The sequence below is a fragment of the Alexandromys fortis genome, unplaced genomic scaffold (assembly GCF_014885135.2).
Source record: "Alexandromys fortis isolate MF-2015 unplaced genomic scaffold, M_Fortis_MF-2015_v1.1 scaffold_133, whole genome shotgun sequence".
Taxonomy (NCBI): domain Eukaryota; kingdom Metazoa; phylum Chordata; class Mammalia; order Rodentia; family Cricetidae; genus Alexandromys; species Alexandromys fortis.
In genome coordinates, this window is record NW_026068030.1 from 116,343 (window position 1) to 137,970 (window position 21,628).

General features: G+C 44.0%; 1 pseudogene; it reads right to left on the bottom strand.

Annotated features, from left to right (window-relative positions):
• Window positions 1–3,055: 3,055 nt before the first annotated feature.
• Window positions 3,056–20,640, bottom strand: LOC126515103 (60S ribosomal protein L15-like; annotated as a pseudogene).
• Window positions 20,641–21,628: the final 988 nt, after the last annotated feature.

Genomic DNA, 21,628 nt, shown 5'->3' on the forward strand with positions numbered 1-21,628 from the left:
CTGGAGCTGGTATTCTAGTTCTAGGCCTGGGTGGAGATAGAAGGTGAATAGAAATAATTTTATTGCCACTATGGAGAAGTGAAAATATCAGTACCCGAAACCGGCAACAAGACATGGTTTTAAATCAGATATAACTTTTCTGAGCCTTATGTGAATGTCCAGAAGCAGCAAAGGAAGAATACTGCCCCCTGCCGAGAAGGGTCAGCACTACACCACGGACTCCATGGGAAAGAAGAGAGAGTCAAAGGGGGCACTATTATCACTACTGGCAGAAAGAGTCTAAAAGACACACTAGAAAGGACAAGGAGACCCTTTCGTCTTAGCGAAACCAGTAACCGCAAGATGTGAGCAAGAGGTCGGTCTGGATGGTACCACTGAACAGAAGCAAATGCTAGTTCAGAATACAAATCCGTAGCTTTTGTATCCTTCCTGGGTCTAGAGAGGGAGAGGACAAACGGGGTAGGTGCCTTTGTGGGCTTGAAGCAGAAAGGACAAGTCTTATAGATGTAAGTTTGTGACATTTAGATTATGACTGAGGAGTGACATCCTATGAAATCCCGGATGAATATGTGGGGGAGGATACTTTTGTTCATTTTCTGGTGCCATAACAAAATGCTTGAGACCAGGAAGTTTATAAAGACTAGAAGTTTGGAGGCTGGGAAGGCCACTGCTGCAAGTGTGTGTGGTCAGGGCCTTGATGAATTGTAACACTCAGAGGACATCATATCATATGGTGAGACAGGATGAATATGTTAGTGTCACCTTCTTTCTCTGATAAAGCCACTAGTGCCAACCCCTGTGACCTCATCTAATCCTTATTACTGCTCTAAGACCCTGTCTGCAAATACCATTAACATATGAATTCAGGGATTAAGTCCAAGCCGTGGATTCGAAGGATCACTTGTAAGCTATCAGGCACTGACACTAACTGCAGATCTTGAAGGTGGATTTAGAACAGAAGAACATGCTGGGGCAGAGGGGTGTTGGTTCTGGACAGCTGCCTTCTGATCTCTGTGAGGACAGTGACTTCTCTGCATCTTTTGAGTCAGGGCTTAAATGTTCAGTTTTCACAATGGAAACAAGCTTCCTGGAAGACAATTTGACAGTACTGATCACATATGTATGTATGCATGCATGCATATTTAAAATTGCATCTGCTGCCGGGCGATGGTGGCGCACGCCTTTAATCCCAGCACTCGGGAGGCAGAGGCAGGCGGATCTCTGTGAGTTCGAGACCAGCCTGGTCTACAGAGCTAGTGCCAGGACAGGCTCCAAAGCCACAGAGAAACCCTGCCTCGAAAAACCAAAAAATTAATTAGTTAATTAATAAAATAAAATAAAATTGCATCTGCTTTTACATATATATACCTTAACACAAGCTATTCAGGAGAACTAGTGGAAAGGTTGAGCATTCAGAAGGGCCGGTGAGCACCTGCCCTGGGTGTAGTTCCCGGGAAGGCATCCTGTCCTGGTTTGCTGTCTATTGCTGTGATAAACGCAATGACTGGAACCAGCTTGAGAGTTTATTTCACCTCACAGGTTGTAGTCCATCATCCAGGAAAGTCTGGGCGGGAGCTTAAGGCAACATCAAGGCAGGAGCTAAAGGGGGGGCCATGGAAGAATACTGCTCACTGATTTGCTCCTATGACTTGCTCAGCCTGCTTTCTCAGATAACCTGGGGCCACCTATCTGCCCAGAAGTGGTACCACCCACAGTGGGCTGGGTACCTGAGACTTGCCTACAGGTCAGTATGAGGGAGGTATCTTCTCAGTTGAGGTTCCTTCTTCTCAGATGACTGTAGCTTATGCCAAGTTGACAAAAAAAGAAAAAAAAAAAAGAAAAAATCTAGCATTCACACACAATCCTTAACATATACCTTGTTCTTGTTGTAAATTATACAGTTATTCTTATAAAATATTCACAGGAAATAAAAATACAATATGAATAAACATTTAACCTGTATCTCTTACAGCACAACTTACATTATGCCTGAGACTAACTAGGTAATTGTGGTGTGTATCTGTAATAAAATAATATATGACCCTTAATAATGTTTCATAACTACATTAGTATCATGGAAAATCATTCATAACAGATTTTAATAATATCAAAACAGGCTATAATGTAAAATTATAATTTTTAGTTCTCGTTTATAATACATTCATGTCCTTCCTGTCTTCCTGAGATCAGTCTTTCTGATAGAATTTCCTGAGGAAAGCTCATGATTTAAACAGCTCCAACCTAACCAAAGATTACTGTTTAGCTCTCAACAAAACACATTAACTGATTCATTTCCAAAATCTTCATATACAAGCCTTTGACAGAATGCCCCCTTATGGCACTTCCTAACTGGTTCCCTTTGGGACACAATCCCAAGGTGAAAAACCATGTCTTCCCCTCTCTTTACTAGTGCATGCTGTGTCCCCTTGGGGCAGCTCTTGGGCAGAAGGACACAATTAAGTTGTGGGACCGTACTGTGTATTATGCAGATTCTTGACCTAGGATCTATGTGCAGAATTAAAAAAAAATCCATAACCTTGTCTGGGAAGAACCTATATTTACATCACTAGCAGGTAGCTGAATTCTTCATTTACTTGAGCTACACATATAGGCCACAGGCCACAGTAGTGTTACAGGTAGTTCATCTCCATAACCACTCGAAATCACAGATGCTTATATTACAAAACAGGCATTGGGGATTTTTCCTATGGTATTCTTTATAGTCACCACTCCTTTTAAATTATTTTAAAAATTATTTAAAATCGACTCTGCTTTTACACTTGGTATTAATGATTTCACTGAGAAGCAATGAGGTTAGGGATAGGACTCAGTGGTAGAACACTTGCCTGGCATGTACGAAGCCCCAGTTTTGTTTTAGTTAAACCAATGATACTTATTTTTTGAGAGTTTTGTATAGATATGCAGTGTATTGTGCTTACATTTAGCTCCCATTACCCTCTGTTACCCCTTTCCTTTCCTTGTGAACCCCATCTTCTTCTCCCCAGAACCCCAGTGGTTCTAGCACTGAAGAAAGTGGCACCCCGTCCCCAATCTGCTAACCATTAGCAGTCAGCAGCTTCACAGGAAGGGCCTTGCAGGTCGCTTTCCTGTCTGCAATGGAATGCTGAAGGGTCAGTCTTTCCTGGGTATCCCTATGCTGTGTGTTCATGATTCCAGCAGCCATGGGAGGCAGCGTTTCATGGAACGCCTCATCTCCAGCTCTTGAAGGCTTCAAGGCCACTCTTTCACAGTATTTGATGCTGGATATGGTGGCAAAGGCCTCCAATACCATTTCCCTGCAAGACAAGAGGATCAGAAATCCAAGGTCAGCCTTGGCTATAGAGCAAGTTCAAGGTTGTCTGGGCTATATGAAACCCTATCTTAAAAACAAACAGACAAATAAAGAATCTATGTTACTATATTAGGGATCGAGGGTTTTAAAAAATACTTCAAGTCTCCTGAACTCTAAATAAATGTACAGTGGAGGATTCTCTCATTCTTTGGGGGTAAAAGGCACCAATGGAATGACCACGTAATATACTGGGATTTTCCGGAGATCGGTGGTGTGTGCTTCCTTTCGTCAGGAGGGCAAACAGTTCCCACCATACACAGTACACACATACTCCCCTGCCCCACTGCCCAGCCCTGTGGTGTTCCTCAGCGAATAGAGAGCGCCTTGCAGCTCTGTGATCTGAGGGTTTTGTTTTAATGGGAGACATCAGACTAAAACAAAGGGCTAAGAGAAGTCCCAGCTGGGTTCAAAGTTCAAGAACAGGTATGATTCTGTTCCCAGGTATGATTCATTCTCAGGTATGATACCTGGGAAGGTAAACGATGTGGGCGGAGGCTTAGACACAGGGAACCTGCTATGCTCCTTCACCCCAGCAAAGGAAAATGGGCCATTGCTGGCGGGTCATGTGGCTTCAGGATTAGGAAGATGAGGGATTCCCATATGATGCCATCTCTTTCTGGAAAGCAGAAGACAAGCTGAGCATCAGGGCATGAGAGAGGTAGAGGGGAAAAGATAATATACAAATATCACGTGGCAGCTGGAAAAGACTTTTCAGTCTATACTTACTAAAGCCCTAATGGCAGCCTTGCGTTTGAGACCCTTGTGTCTATGTATCATATTTGTGTGTGTCCATGGACAGGACACGCACCGAGGACAAGAGTCAATGTGGGATGCCTTCCACTATTGCTCCCCACTTATCTTTTCTTCAGTGTTTGTTTTATGGTGTTTTCCTGTGTGCACTTTGATTGCCTACTGCCTGCAGGAGCAAGAAGAGGGTGTCAGATCCCCTGGAACTGGAGTTGCAGTCAGTCATGAGACATCATGTGGGGACTTGGAATTGAACCAAGGTCTTCTGGAAGAGCAGTCAATGCTCTTAACCATTGAGCCATCTCTCCTGCTCTTCAACCTAGCCTTTAAGGCACGGTCTCTCCATAAAGGAGATACTCACTGATTGGGTAGACTGGGCAGAGAGTTCTGGAGATCTGTCTCCATCTGCCTCAGCGTCTTCCCCAGCAATGCCAGGGTTCCAGATGCACACCATCACACCCACATTTTCTGTGGGAGCTGGGAATCTGAAATCAGGTCCTCACATTTGCATAGCAGATACTTTACTCATTGAACTATCTTCCCAAACCCTTCAGTTGACTTTCTTATCTCCAAGATTATACAGCTAGAAGAAAAGAAGCCAGAGGTTACACACTCAATCTCAGATGGAAAACCCACCCTATTGTAGGAAAGAGCTTTGGTTATGTGTGGCTTCATTTGCTTTTAAATAATTAGTATAAATGAATAAACAGTATTACTCATAACATTATGCAGACTGAGCAGGTTATATTAAGAATACACATGTATATACTTAAACATATATGCATGTAGCAACAATTAACGAAAAAAGAGGTCATGAATTTGAAAGAATGGGTAGCAAGGATGGGTATATGGCTTGAAGGGAGGACAGGGAAATGACGTTAACTACATTATGCTCCCCCCAAAAAAGAAAAAAAATAGTTTTAACTGAGTGGGTAGGGAAGTGGGGAGGATCTGGGAGGAATTAGAGGAAAGGAAAAACAGGATGTATCCGAGTTTTTATTTTTCAATTAAAATAAATAAAAAGTGTTACTTCGTTAAGGAAATTTTAGTTGATAAACATCCTCTCACTCCTGGCTTTCTTGAATTAAGGTGTGCTCATAAGCTAGGAGGGGATGCATCTACCTAGATTTCTAATCTCTGACATAGAAAAGCAATCACGTTTCCTCACGGAGGCTTGTAGCAAGAAGTCTCGGGTGCTGTTGTACAGGACTCATGACTCACATCCCTCTTACCCTCTATGAAAAGAGTTTGTATCTTGGGCATCAAGGAAGAGGTTCAGAAAATCTGCTTTCTGAGTCAGCTTTAGTGCAAGCGGTTTGCTTAAGGCACTGGGGATGGGAATGATGACGTGGAACAACCTTGTCTGAGTGGAAATCACCGAATCTGAGAGCTGGCAATGAAGACATATTTATTTTATAAATTTTGTGCTTTTTTTGGGAAGGAGGGTTGATACACAGACTCTCACTACAGCCCAGCATAGTCTGAAATTTTTGGTGTAGTTCAGTCTGGCTTTGCGGTTATAGTAATCCTCCTCCCTCACGGTGGTGTGTGGAGCTTTCTTTCTCCCACTTCCACCTGCAGCTAAGTCCTCAGGACAATCAATAGACGAGAGTCCCAGCCTCTGTACTGGAGGAGGGTCCTACACTGGGCAAGACAAAGGACAGCTCTCGACAGTGAGCTCTATAATATGACATGGGCCACCTTCCTGTCGTCTGTTGGAGCTAGAGACAGAAAGGCCTGAGCTCATCAATCTCTGATCTTCTCGACAGTGAGGAAGAATGAACCCTTTGGGCCAGCACAGACTGCTAATTTTCTGCAGTTTTGAAGCCTTTGAAAAGTTTACAGCTCTAAGCTAGGTTCATCCCCATGTCTAGTCAGAGAAGGAAGCTAACTGGCATGGTTCAGGGTGGCAAGTACTCTCTTCGGTGCTGTTCCCAGCCACACATCTATGTGAAAAGGTCTCTGTCCTGGCTGTGATGGTTAATCTTCATTGTGAACGTGACTATATTTAGAACTGAATAGAAGACATACTTCTGGATGTGACCCTGAGGGTGTTTCCAGAGATATAAGAGAAGATACACGCTGAATGTGAGTGGTATCGTCCCATGGCCTGAGGTTGTGGACTGAATGAAAAAGAGAGAAAGCAAGCAGAGCACTGGCATCCACCATGCTCTGCTTGTGAGGAGTGCAGCCAGCTGCCTCAGACTTCTGTAGTCAGGCCTTCCTGCCATGATGGACTGTACAGCCTCAAATTATGAGCCTTCCTTTAATTTCTCCAGGTATTTTGTCTCAGCTAAGAGAAAAGTAACAGATACCACTGGTAAGTCAGCCTCAGCAAATCCACATCACATACATAGTGTCTTAGTTTGGGTTTTTATTGCTGTGAAGACACACCATGACCACGGCAACTCTTATAAATGAAAACATTTAATTGAGGGGGATCCCTTACAATTTCAGAGGTTCAGTCCATTATCGTCATGACAAGGAGCCTGGTGTTGTGTAGGAAGACAGACGTGGTGCTGGCCTCATCTTGACCAGAAGGCAGCAGGAAGTTGACTGTCACACTGAGTGAAGCTTAAGAAAAAGACCACAAAGTCCTCCCCTACAATGACTCACTTTGTCCAACAAGGCCACACCTCCTAATAGTGCCACTCCCTTTGGGGGCCATTTTCTTTCAAATCACTGCACATAAGATCCTATGAATCTGTTCAGCAGAGGCTGATGCACAGGTGTATGCTTACAGGAGATGCTCACGAACCTGTGCTTCAGATCAAAGAGATGGATTTACCTGTTTGTGTGCTTAAGTGGATCCGTGGGAAAGCTTGGCAGAGAATTACTTCTGATTTGAAGGTTCCATCTGCTCCAGCTTGCTTATAGTTCGTCCCTTTAAACACCCATGGGCTGGAAGTTTCTTTCCTACTCTAACAGTACTGAGAGATGGTGGATCCTTTAAAGGGTGGAGCCTAGTGGGAGGAAATTAGATCATTGAGGGAAGTGTCCTCAGAAGGGCTCAGTGCCCTTCTATGAGGAGAGCTAGGGCTCTCAGGACTGAACTCGATGTTGGGTGGGTAGTTATAAAGTGTAACACTCACTTTTGACCTCTTTCTTCCCCCTTCGTTGCTCACATGAAGTTTTGCTATGTGTTGTCGTGTACCAGTTATGCTGAACATGAGGAGACTACTCAAAACGTATGCTTATTTCTCTCTAAAGTCATGAGCAAAATTAACCATTTCCTTGTACAGTACCCAGCATCAGGTGGGCAGAACAAATTGTGCTAGAACAGAAAGTAGATGAAGACACTATCTACACGCCCCCCCAGTAAAACCAGCCCAAAAGCTCTATGATGAATGGAGCTCATTTCTCTCACCAAGGGTCTACTGCCTTCTTGCTCCTTCCTGTAAGATCCCAGAGTTCACACAGGGCTGTAAGGATGTTATCGTGGTACCCAGGTCCCAAGCTGTAGCAGACCAGGTAGGATGCTAAAGCGGTCCCTCGCATCTAGGCATTCAGAAGTCAGAGGAGAGGAATGTGCAAATCGAAGAGATGGGATTTTCTGAAACTGAGGAAGCAGTCAACTACTATAAACCCAAGAAGGGCAGAGAAGGAGCTGGTCTGTAGCTCAGAGAGCAGCTGCCTGTTCCAGCCTCAGGAACCCTCCTGACGGTGCCATGCCCCATCTTCCACGGAACACAAATAGATCTTAGAACTGAAACTCTGGCTTCTCACCACAGCAGATTCAGTTCTTGTACAGTTGGGGAAGGGAGCACCAAATAGTCTATTATGCTCTGGAGTCTTGCCACCTCCTCTGGGGGACCCCTGAGTCCTCATTTTCATATAGGTTCTTCTGGGGTACCCCAGAGCCCTCATTTTCATGTGGGCTTCTCTGGGACAGATACCCCTGCCTGGTGCTGATAAGCTTGCTGGATAGAATTACTTACTGTCTGTCTTCCCTCTCACAGGTAGCCAATTCCAGTTTTCTTTTTCTTTCTTTCTTTTTTTAAAGTATCTTATAATCTCAGGACAGATCCCCTTTAAATGCTTGTTCAGGTGAGGATCTGCTGCAAAATCCACCTGCCTGACACTCCTGCTTACATGATGGATGCATGTGGCTCCTTCCCATTATGTCTTACTTTAAGCAAGCCTGCTATGTCCAGAGAAGGGGTGCACAGGCCTTTATTTTTGACAATTTAAAGAACGGTGAGAGCTGAGTATGGTGGTGCATGACTCTAATCCTAGTATTTAGGAGGCAGAGTCAGAAGGATTGCAGTGAATCTGAAGCCAGCTTGGACCCATATGGTAAATTCCAGGCCAGCCTGAGCTCCTCAGAAAGGTCATGTTTTGATAAAAACCCAACCAACAAGGGCTGGAGAGATGGTTTAGCAGTTAATAGCACTGGTTTGTAGGAGGAGGGTCCGCTTGTTCATCCCGGTCGCCAGGCTAGCTTAGCCCTGAAATAACTACACAGAAACTATATTAATTAAATCACTGCTTGGTCCATTAGCTCTAGTTTCTTATTGGCTAATTGTTGTATTAATTTAACCCATTTCTACTAATTTGTGTATCATCATGTGGCAGTGGCTTACCAGGTAAAATTCCCAGTGTCTATCTCTGGCGTATCCATGGCATCTCCTTTGCCTCTTCTTTCCAGTATTCTGTTTAGTTTTCCCCACCTAGCTCTGTTCCCCTATAGCTCTGCTATAGGCCCAAAGCAGTTCCTTTATTAACCAGTGAAAGCAACATATAGATAGAGGGCCTCCTACACTGATTGATCTTCCAGAGGACCCAGGTTTGATTCCCAGTACCCACATGATGGTTTACCACCATCTGCAACTCTAATCATAGAGAATCTTTGGGCTATCCTCTAGCCTCAACAGACACTGCACTCAGATGGCACACAGACATAAATGTAGGCAAAAAAGTATCCATACACATGAAAAACAAGCAAAAGGAAGAGCTATGGTTGGGTGTAATGGTGCGTACTTGTAATCCCAGCCCTTGGGAAATGGAAATGAAGCTGGAGAATCCCGAATTCAAGGTCAACCTTGGTCAACCAAGGCTACATAGTGCATTTGAGACCATCCTGGGCCTCATGGAAAAGTCACCCTGTTTCAGACAAACAAAAGCTCATGCAATAATGAGAAAACAAACCAACAAAAGTACAACAAACACACGGTGTCAACTGCTTATTGCTGAACATTAGAAGTGGAAATAATGTCCTTGCTATCTTTTCAAAGACAAAGTCCACCTCTGACTCCTACAGCTATCCAGCTAGGAGGTGCCTGAATCAAAATGCAGACCCTCTCACTCCCACGCTGCCGTTCTTTTCCCCATCTTGTATTTTCCTAGTGGTTCTGTCAGATAGTTTTTCATGATTTCTTCATTGTAACATTAAATACTATTGATATCAACCCAGGCCTCATCTTCTTTTGCTGTTGAGTTTAAAAGACCTGTTTTAAGAGAGCAGATCGCATGGTGGATGCTTTACTGTGTGTGTGTGTGTGTGTGTGTGTGTGTGTGTGTGTGTGTGTGTATGAGAGAGAGAGAGAGAGAGAGAGAGAGAGAGAGAGAGAGAGAGAGAGAGACTTAAGACTTCCAAAGAACTTCTGTTCTGTGTGTTTAAGGATGGGTGTTTAGTGTTGGGGTGGTGTTCAGGTCCAGTGTGTACTTAAGGTTTTATAATGATAAGCTGATGGGCTAGCCTTTGCTCTCTGGGGTGGGGACCACTTGCAGCCTGTTCACTAGGTGAGTCAATTGTTCTGCCTGTTAGTTGCTCCACCCACATAAGAAAATTCAAAGGAGGCTGCAAACTTAATTTCAGGTAATGTGTGTTTCTCTTTAACTTGATGAAAAGTTACACAAGATATACATTCATTGTAAAAAAAAATTAAACACAGACTAGTAAAGCAAAAATCCATCATTACTCTCTATATCTTCTATTATTATATGTGTGTGTGCGCTAGTGGTAGTAAAAGTTAACTTTTAAAGATTATTTTTATTTTTATTTATGTGTATGCTTGTGTGTCTATATCTATAAGCATCTGAGTGTAGGTTCCTTTCCAGGAGAGGGTGTCAGATTCCCTGGAACTGCTAAGGTTGTAAGCTGCCCTTTACGGGTGCCAGGAACAGACATCAGGTCCTGGGGGAAGTCTCAGGCCAGCAGGTTTGTGTGAGCACCTTTAACAAGGGTCTCTAACTGCTGACCACCTCGTCAGCCATGGCCGACTTTTACTGAGACTGGAGCGAGAGTGAGCTGGACTGTGCCAGTCTTTCTCCCAGTATCTCTCTAGTTTCCTTCACAGACATGTTGCTGCAAAAACCACTGCCACTTACCTCGCCTTCTCCTCTTCCTCGCTTCCATTTAGTCCTCAACCTTTCTTGTCTGCATCTTCACTCTCCTGAAGCAGACGACACACAGTCTATATCTGCATGGGGGTAGATTTGGTTCAGCTCGAGCCTGCTTTGGGTACGAATCGGGAACAGTTCATACAACTGCTCACTTCCTAACATTTCCTCCCATTTCTTTCTCGTGGCTTCCCCTTTTCCTTGTCTGCTAGTTATTAATTCCAAGTTACAAGTATTTTTAAAGTACCTCCTGTATAGACGGTACTGCTCCAGCGGCTAGAGGCCAACACAAATGCTGTCCTGGGGATTAAAGTCAAGTCAAAAGTAGAGTGAAAGAGAGCACAATGAGATAACAAGAAAGAAACAACTAGGTAAGCTGCCGCTGGGCACGCCTTTTATCCCAGCACAGGGTAGGCAGAGTCAGGCAGGTTTCTGTGAACCTGAGGCCATCATGGCCTACATGGTGAGTTCTAGGCCAGCCAAGAATAAATGGTGAGACAGTGCCTTGGAAACAAACCTCACGGAATCATATACTTGTATATATTAATTGTATATATAATACATATATATGATATATAAATTGTATATAATATATAATTGTATATATTAATGTTAAGGCAAAAAAATTGAGCGATGTATTTAAGATGGCAAGTGCTTTGAAGTAAAATAAAGGTGAGGAGGAAAATGAACTGAGTTGGTAAATATAGTTCTGGACAGGGTGGTCATGAAGTAGTTTGCTGGAAATGCAGCATTTGAGAAAGGAAATAACAGAGGTATGGCAAGCCATATAGATATCCATAGTTTGAATATAAAATGGTCCCCAACAGCAGTGGTTCTCAACCTGTGGGTCACGACCCCTTTGGGGTTCAAATGATCCTTTCACAGGGGTCGCCTAAGACCATTGGAAAACACAGATATTTACATTACAACTCATTACAGTAGCAAAATTACAGTTAGGAAGAAGCAATGAAAACCATTTTGTAGCTGGGAGGTCACCACAGCAAGGGGAACTATATTAAGGGGCTGCAACATTAGGAAGGTTGAGAACCACTGCCCTACAGGCTTACATATTTGAACATTCACTCCTTAGATGGTGGTATGTTTGGGACGTTGTGGAACTATAGGAGATGGGACCCACCTAGAGGAAATGTGTCACTGTAAGAAGACTCTTATTGGTCATATTCTAGCCTTCATCTAGTCCAAGTTGCATTCCTTCTGCTTCCTGACTCAACAAACAGCTGTTGAATGCTCCGTTACTCCAAACAGATCACTCTGCCATGCCTTCCCAACCGTGATGAACCTTCAGCTATGGGTCAAAATAAATTATCCGTCTTTAAAAGTTGTTTCCGTCAGGCATTTGTTCATTGTAAAGTAAAAGTAATTAAGGCAGAAATTGGTACCAAGGATGGATCTATTGCAGAAATGAGCCTGGCCATATGGTTCATATGAATTTGGAACCGGTTTGCAGGGGGCGTGGGGAAGAGTTTGGGGCATCAGGTTGCAGAAGGCCTGGGATGCTGTAAGCAGAGTTTGGGGCATCAGGTTGCAGAAGGCCTGGGATGCTGTAAGCAGAGTTTGGTACACCATTCTGGTGGGAGTTCAGAAGACCAGGATGCTGACAGAAACGTGGCTACCTCTGTTCCTGAGACTGCAGAGGGAAACCAGCCCTTTACCAGGAGATGGGCTAGAGACATTCTTATATTCTGGCAAATAATCTGGCGATGATGTTCATGTGACCTCAAGATTTTAGTGAGGTTTTTTTTGAGGGCCAAAATTATGTTTTAAGGTTTAATCATTGTGCTTAAGAAATTCATAAAATGAAAATGCCTCTAGCCTGTAAGTCCTTTCTTTGCCCAAGAACACTCACTTCCTGGAATGCTGGAGGCTACTGTTTATCAAAGGTAACAAGCCACATGTTTTCACTCCCCTAAGCAAGTGTGTTTGACCCAGCTGCACCAGCTGTGCCTGATCACATGTGAGCAGGAGGTACAGTAGGCAGGATGTATGCCTGCCCCTGACCAGACCTGTGAGAAATATGAGGCCTTATGGGGTTGCCGTTTTAAGCCTCAAAAAATGTGGCCATTTTCTGAGAACCCAGCAATGGACCTGGCGAGGGTCCATCATTCTGTCCAGTATTAAATTAAAGCTTGTTTCAAACTTGACTCAAAATTATGGTAGTGATCTTATACTCACCCAGCAGGATCAATAGTTTAATTACAAAGTAATGAACTAATTAGTTCAGTGCAAGAAATTGCAAGACAGCATACCATCCAGGCTGTGATATGGTTACTGCTCACAGCTCTTATGCAGTTTTTTCAGTGACAAGGAACAGAAAGTACAGCAGCAAAAATACGAGAAAATTTTGTAGTTTGGTATGCAGAGGAGCATGAGGAAGTTTCAAATTTCAGACAAGATTGGTGAGGGCAAGCCAGCTATGGTTATTAAGGAGATTGGTACAATTAAAAGGAAACCAGACACTTTGCAATATGGAAGAACCACCCAACCCATAGAAGGCTCCAGGGTATTAAACCGAAAACTCATTTGAAAAACATGCACTAAAGAGAAAGAGTATGGAAAGACAGAGCCTCTAGTGAAAGCTATCTAGGGAAATGTCTCCCCAGGGTCAGCTATAAGCACTTGTAGCCACTGTCAGAAGAGGACATCTTGAGCTGGCAAGAGAGCTGGGTACCATTTAATTGCTGCTGGTTTTGAAGACATGCAGGATGCCAGAATAACAGGGACAAGGAGGCTTGAGCCAAAGTTTCAGAAAGAAAAAACAAAAACCAATCAATGAGGCTAGATATTGTGCAGCAGAATCAGATTTCTTTCTACAAGGCCCCAAGAAGTCAATGTGCAAAACATTGAGGGTGACGCTTAAGCTACAGTGGAGACCCTAAGATGTCAGAGATTCTGGGAATGTAGAACAGCGGAGGAAAGCTGCAGGCATCGTGTGTAGCCAGTCCAAAAGAAAAGTTATATAATGCTTCAGATGACAGGGCTGTGGGGTGGGACTACCCAAGCCTATTGGAGCCCAAATGATGCTACCAGAAACCCCGAGTGCCTCATAGTGATACAAGGTTTGATGTTTGCCCTACTGTGTTTCAGTCTTGCTTTGGTCCAATCCTTTACTATTTCCCCATTCTTCCCTCCTGTTTGGAATGAGGATGGTCATTATTTGCCATTATATTTTGAAAGAATTTCTTTGCCCGTTTCATTATGTTAAATTTGATTGAGACTTTGAGTCTCAACAGCGCTTTGAACTTTTGCTTTTCTTTTGACTGCTCTAAATTGTTCCGTGGGTATGAATTTTACGAACATTATGTGTATTGAATGGTAGAGCCGGAGAGTATTGCACCTTCTCTAGCCTGCACAGCAAGAACCACTAATAATGTGGTAGAGTCTGTGGTCCTTTCTAAAACCAGGGCTCCCGCCTCCTGCAGATGACAGCACACACATATCCTTGTGCTTGTGGACAGGTTTGGTGACCCACTGAATGTCAGGGTTTCTTCTGATAGCTTTACAGAATGGATCAATGGAGATAATATCAATGAATTCCTTAATTGCATCCTTAGGAACTGGGCATTTGTAGCTACCATAGAGGACACAAATCCTATACATCATGACATAACCTTGGTAGGCCTTGTATCCCAGCCTGCCTGCTTTATCTGGCTGTGTAGAGTAGGGAGCCCTGTGCAGGGCAGAGAGCTGCTCACTGCAGACCCTCAGAAAAAAAGTGCATCATATTTGACTGATTCTTCTGTTCTAGATCTTGAATGTATTTATATTAATCAATCTTGGCTCCTTGATGGCTGCCACCAGACCCAGACTTTTAACTTTTGAATGATGCTGAAACTGTTAAGACCATGGGGAATTCTGAGGTTAGACTGGATGCCTTCTGCATTTTGAGATGGCCATGAACCTGTGAGGACAGGAGCATATATTATGGTTTAAATATAAAATACTCCCATAGGCTCATATGTTTAAATATTTAGTCCCTAACTGGAGGAACTATTTGGGATAGCTGGAACTTTTAAAGGTCCTGGGGCATATCTGGAGAATGAGGGTCAACAAGGCTGGGTTTTGCGCATTATAGCTCAAGCCCCATTTCTGGATGTAGCCCTGGTTCGTACCATGAAACAAGAAGCGACTAAATATTCCTATTGCTCCAGACTAAGCCTATGCATGTCTTCCCCACCAAGATGGGCTCTAACCTGCCGAGGCAAATGAATCCTCCTCCTTCTGTCAGGTACTATGTTGCAGCAATATAAAATAATACAGCTGAAGAACATCGTGTTTTTGCTTTGTTCCCCCTTGGGTTGCTCTTGAGGGGGAGTCTTTGTAATAGAGTGTTGTAATAAAGCATCACCATCAGTTATCATGAAGTAGTTGGTAATAGCTTACAGAATGCAAGTATGGTCAGAAGATAAACAGAACAGCACAGTGACAGCTAGTCTATGTTGATGGTAAAGAGGATGTCAAACACCCCCTCACAGAAAGAATGGGGTGAGAGCAGTCACAAATGTCCCTTCTGAGATTCTGGTCACCCTCACTCCTGTTCTCTAAATGTGGTACTGGAGGAGGAGTGTGAGAGGTTGGCTGGAGGTTGGGCCTCAGAGGAACAACTTTTTGGGAGATATCACTGATGCTTGGGTTGGGCTTTGAGGCAATAAAAATTGACTTGACCCATGTTCTTATTGGCAACCTCTCATCCATGCTCCGGTGTAACCCCTATAAACTCACTGACTCACCAAGATGCACTTGGGTGGATTTTTTTTCTTTGTCAGTGCCTATCTGGGGTGTACCTGGTGTATCTGGGGTGTATCCTGGTGTACCTAGAAAAAAATGTGTTATATGAGATTAGTCATGTTCTACCATGCCTAGCTTTGTGGAAGAATAAACTAGGCAAAGAAATGTCAAGTGCAATGATCCAAGGTAGAAGTGTTTTGTAGTTAGGGTTTCTATTGCTGTGAAGAGACACCCATGACCACACAACTCTTTCTTATAAAGGAAAACATTTCATTGGATGGCATATAGTTTAGTGGTTCAGTCCATTATCATCATGGTGGGACAAGGCAGTGTGCAGACAGACATGGTGCTGGAGAGATAGCTGAGAGCCTTACATCCTGATTGGCAGGCAACAGGACGTGAACTGAGACACTGGGTGTGGCTTAAGCATATATGAAACCTCAGAGACTGCCTCGCCAGTGACACACTTTCTCCAACAAGACCAGACCTACTCCAACAAAGCCACTTCTTCTAATAGTGCCATTCCCTTTGAGCTTTTGGGAGCCAATTACATTCAAAATTCACAGAGTGTATCTTGCATATGTTGTTGAAACAGAATGAATAGAAAAGGTCAAGGAATACTTTTGGCAGATGTGTAGAAGGGGGTGTGGCATTACTTTGATTTCCTCAGTGAAACCAGAAGCAAGGTACCAGCTGTGCACGAGGCTGAAGAAGGATAAGTAAATTAAGGATGAGGTCTACATGTCTTCCTAGAGACTGGGAAAGTAAATGGATATGAAAACTGGGATGCTTATCAGGAAGCAGAATTGCCCAGGGCCACTTGAAGTCCATCGTCATGAATTTTCAAATGAGACTGGACAGATGTCTGTATATTCTTCCCAATCCTGCTAAAATTCATAGGTGTGGTCTAACCCAGGATTGGGTTTGCAAGAGGTACAAGGGGACTTGGCGCAGGCTCAGGAAGAGTGCGTTTTTCGGCTGTCCAAGGAATGTAAATTGATATGGAAGCATGGTTAAGGAAAGTGCTATCATGGGTCTTGGGATCCAGGAATTATTTGAACTAGAGTGAACGAAGAGAGGGAGCTAGAAGACAAAAGGAACTGGTTGGAGCGAGGGAAGCTTGGAACTTCAGAGTGAAGCGGTGGCAACACTATCTGTTTGGGACTGTATAGTGTGATGTGCTGGCCACTAGCAATGTGTCAACAACACACAAAATGGACTTGTCTTAACTGAGGTGCTACCAGAGGAGCTCACACAACCCTATGGCAGATCATGGCTGATGAGAAGACACTCAGTTCTCTTTAGCAATGTGGCCCCTAATAGGTTGCCCATGAGCCTGTGAATGGTGACGCTCTTTCACATATGGGCAGCACTGACTGAACTCAGTGGTTACAAAACAGAGGATGAAGGGGAAGAGCAAAAAGAGCTCAGTCATTGACAGCGTGTGGGGGCGACCAAAAAGAGGTAAAAAGGAGATATGAGAAATGGATATGATCTAAATACCCTGTATTCACATATGCAATTACCAAAGAGCATACAATAATATTTTTAAAAGATGTGCTACAGTGTAAAATACATAGTGAATTCTTAAGAATTAGCATGAAGAGGGAATATTGCACTAATATTTTTTAAAATGTCAGCTACACATCGAAATGGTAGGATTTTAAACATACTGGTTTAAAAAGGTATATTATAGGGCAGGAGAGATGACTCAGCTGTTAAGAGCATTGGCTGTTCTTCCAGAGGATCTGGGTTTGGTTTCTAATACACAGAGGCAGTTCATAACGACTATAACTCCAGTTCCACGGAATCTGACACCCAGTTCTGGCCTTCTCAGGCACGAGGCATGTAAGTGGTATACAAACATATATAAAGATGAGAACCACCAAACTACCAACCAAAAAAATAAAGTCTTGAAAGTATATTATTAAAAGTAGTGTGTCTCTTTTTAATGTTAAAAAAGTTATGGGTGTGCTTCACATTTTATTTCTATTATATTTTGTGAAGGAAGTGGTGATGATGGATAAGGCTCTGAAGGGAACAAGGCTAGTGAGGAGCCATCTACAAGGATGTTAGAATGACAGAGAACACATGGCCAAGTCCTTTTGGAACGGCTGACAGTGCACAAGAACATAGCAATCCTCTGGAAATGAGTGTGTACGGCCCGGGATGATAAAGGATTGTACAAGTACATGCAGTAGTTCACAGTTTGATGACATGATGTTCAAAGCTGGGAGTCATTATGGAGGAACAAAGGGGAATTGTCTAGACATGGCAGTGAGGCTCCAAAGAGACATTTGTTCCATGGTCAGGACTAGCAGCACAAAGGCTGTGGTGGAAAGACATTGCTGCCACTTGATAGGGCTACAGAGGAGGTGTGTCCTTGGCAGTTTAGGGCAGGGAGGGAGAGAATGCTTTCCTTTTTTTTCTCTCTTTTTTTTTTTTTTTTTTTTTTTTTTTTTTTTTTTTTTTTTTAGCTAAGAATGGCCTGTGAGCTCCAGATCCACCTGGAAGGTTCAGGAGTTCAGCAAGCGGGTGAGATGTAAGGCACATTGAAGATCCAGGGCTTCTTACGGGATTAACACACAAGGGGAACCTAATGAGATACACTCTGGTAGTTTCCAGGCAGAGGACAGAGGGGAGGCTGTGAGTACACAAAGGTAGAGAGGAGGGAGCATCTTTTATTCTCTTCTGCTAGAGGACATGGGAGATTGGAGAAATGGGGGTCACACGTCTGAGGAAGGGACACACCTACTTTTCTACCTAGCCACCAAATGACAGAGTCCCTCAAAGCCCGCCATCCAAAATGCTCTCAACTTCTCAAACAATACTTGTAATATTGTTTGAATGGTATAAATAAATGTCAACAAAAGTTCCCATATGCTAAATGCTAGGCTGCCAGCCGGTGGCACTATCTTGACTTGTTGGGACCTTTAGGGGGTATGGCCTGGTAGAATAAAGTTAGTTATAGGGTCTGTCCTTAAAAGGACTATTGGCACCTTGGCCCCTCCTTTCTTCACAGCTGCTATGAACTAAGCCTTCTTACCCCTATCTCCTCATAGGCACAAGGGCTACAGACAGGGTCTGGTGACTATGGGTTGAAACCCTTTAAGTATAGGTGATTTTCTGAGCCAAGAATATCTTTAAATTCTTTTCAGAGGTAAATGGCTTATACATTTGAAACCAGAGCAAAAATTCTATGGTCTGGATGAGGGGAGAGCACTGGACCCTGTGCACTGACTTATTCTGGGCATGCCCAGAATGAAACAGCTCGTATGTCCGGAGCTGTGACCCTCTGGGAAAACCATATCACATAGAAGATTTGAGACCACAAGTTGAGCGAGGCCCATGATGTTTTCATTTTTCCCTCCCCACATTCAACCCATCACTAGTGTCTGCCCACAATTTAAGGTCCCTAAACTGTTATCTGTCTCTTTGGTTCATCTGCAAGGTCTCCCTTGCCTCTCTTGTTCTACAACAGCCTTTTGACTATAGCCATGTTCCTGCTATTACCACTTTATCCTACTGTGGCATTCACAACATTCTGAACACTGTCCTGCCATTCTTTGGCATCTAAATCCCTGCAGGGGCTCCACATTGTTCTCAGAATAAAGCCACAGCTCTTCCTCAAGCTCGATATGATAATCTGCCTGTCTCCAACCGGCCTTCCTTCAACCTGCACTGCCCCTCACCCCTTGGACGCCCTGTGGGTTTGCCTCTCTGTGGTCCTGGCATGGGCTATGTCCCAGCTGTTACAGAGTCTTGTAGGAGTGGCTCCTCATGGTTAATGTTAATGTTTATCGTCATGATTTTATAGCAGACATTCTTTTCTTGAGCTCTGGGGCCCAGGTAATACATGCCCCAAGCCTATGTTCTTTCCAGTCCCCAGGTTGCTATTATGTGATGAACATTTTTCCTAGCAGGTCTTCTAAGGATGTGGACTGTCTATGAAGGCTCAGTATTATACTATGCTGATGTTAAACAAAGGCTGAGAAGCAACTTTGTTCATACGATATTCCACCACAGAATGCACTGCGCAAAGTGGCTTCTCAGTACTGTGGTATCAATGAGTTGGGAAGTCATGAAGATCCTGGAGCATTTTTAAAATATAGAGCTGGGAATCGACTATGGGATTCTAGTGGCGATGAAGTTCAGTGTCCATCAGTAATGTATGTAAGGCCCTAGATTTGTGCCAGGCTTTGTGCTGGGTCACTGCCAAGTCAACTGCAGCAACTCAGCTGGAAGCTGGAGCTGGGAGACTTCTGGGGGGCATGAGTATCATGGCTCCCACTTAGGTACCTGGAGTAGTCTGCCTGAGCAAGTAGACGATCTTGGCTGCCGCTGCTCTGAGTAAATTCCTCTCTTCTCTCTGACACAGCAGTCATCTGCCACCTAGCTCCTATCCCTGGGTGCTGAGTAGACAGCAACCAACCCGGTAGCACAAGCAAGCTTGGCTGCTTGCTCATGAGCAGTCACTTCCTGGGTCAGATCTAGCCCTTGGGTGGGTTCCTGATGTTCAGCCCACCTCTTTGAAGGGGAGTGGGAGTGGCAGGCAGTTCCATGTAAGTACTTTCTATTTCAGCCCTATCAGCTATCCCCATGCGCATGCATCCCTGACTCTCTGAAATGTTTACTCCCTATAATGACAGAGCTATTTTCAGTGACAAATGCGGCCAGGCTCTCTCTGGTTCTGGCTTCCTCTGGGTGCGGGAAGACGGAAGTGGCAGATGCCCCACTACCGGTAGCCTCTGTGCCAGCAATCTGCCTGTGTTGCTGTGGGTGCCCTGGGCCTCTTTTCCTGTCTGCCCTTCAGAGCTCCTGTGAGTGCTGACTCTTTGCCATTTGACCATCTGCCTTGCCTGGCCCCCACATTTGTGAACTGACGCTTGCAATGCTTGTGGGTGCCCATCTGGCCAGCACTAAGGGTGGTGTCTCTGCCTGACACTGCTCCTCTGACCTCTGCAGATTTTTCTCCTTTGGCCCCATAGTCCTCTCATTGCTACTTCAGATCTGATGGGATCATAATAAAAATTCTAGCTGAGAAAGTCAACCAGCTATTACTATTTATCTTCACTAAGACAGCACTATGGAGTAGATGATTTAAAAAAAAAAAAAAACTAGGTGACTTTATTTTTTTCCTCTGAGAGCAAGGACTAGGCTGTCTAGAATATGGAAGTTATTCAAAAATATGCATTGACCTGAGGTTGGTGACGAGGAAGAGAAAGTGCATGTAGGAGGAAGCTATGACATCAGCCCTTTGGCTGACCTGGAAGCACAGAGGCCCCGTGACATTATTGTTGTCTGTCCCGCCCTTCATTGAGGGAGTGGCAGCTGGGCATAGCAGGAAGCTGGTTGGCTGGGGCCTTGGCCAAAAGCTCCACCTTCATTTCATCTCCACTCCCATCACTATTCTCAAGTCCAGGAGACTTCTGTACTGACAAGCAAGTGCCCATGGGACCGGGGAAACAAGACACTAGGCTGCAAGTGGGAAACTGTAGGCCACATGTTCGCAGCCCTGAGTTTAAGGAGAGCACTCTGCAAAGGCAAAGGGACATGATAGACCTCATACATCTCCTCTCTTTCTTACATTACAGAAGCAGTTCATGTTCGTGGGGGAAATACAACCGTATAAAAGCCTTTGCCATCCCCGATTCTGGTCCCAATAACTAACAACTGATGCTAACCATCCCCAAGAAACCTCTTGGCAGCATGATGTTATGTAATGGGATTATAACAGCTTACGAATGCAGAATACGTGTGTGTGTGTGTGTGTGTGTGTGTGTGTGTGTGTATACCAGTGCAGAGACGGACAGAGAGAATCTGATGGTGTAGAATGATGGAAAGTGAGAGTCGTGGGGTCCCTGGAGGTCTGTGGAGGGCCGGGCTGGAGTGTAAGAGGAGTTATGGAACACAAGGATGTAAGTGAGACTGGAGGGTAATGAGAAGTAGGCAGGAATATTTAAAATACTAAAGAACTTGTATATCTTAGTTTGCTTTCTATTGCTGTGATAACACCGCAACTAAAAGCAAACTGGGAAGGAAAGGGTTGATCTGACCTATACATCCCAGATCACAGGCCATCACTGAGGGAAGCCAGGGCAAAAGTTCAAGATATGGAGATAAGAACCGGAGCAGAGACTATAGAACACTGCTTATTATTGGCTTGCTCCTCATGGCGAGCTCAGCTTGTCTCTGTCCAGGGATGACACTGCCCCCATTGAGCCCCACATCAATTACAAATCAAGAAAATGTCTCACAAATTTGCCTAGAGGCGATCTGACAGAGGCATTTCCTCACTTGAGAATACTCTTTCCAGATGGCCTTAGCCATGTCAAGTTGAAAAACAACAACAACAACAACAACAACAAAAAAACTACCCCATGCACTGTATTACCAAAACAAATATGTAGCTTAGGAGGTGAAAATCCAATATCTAGTTAG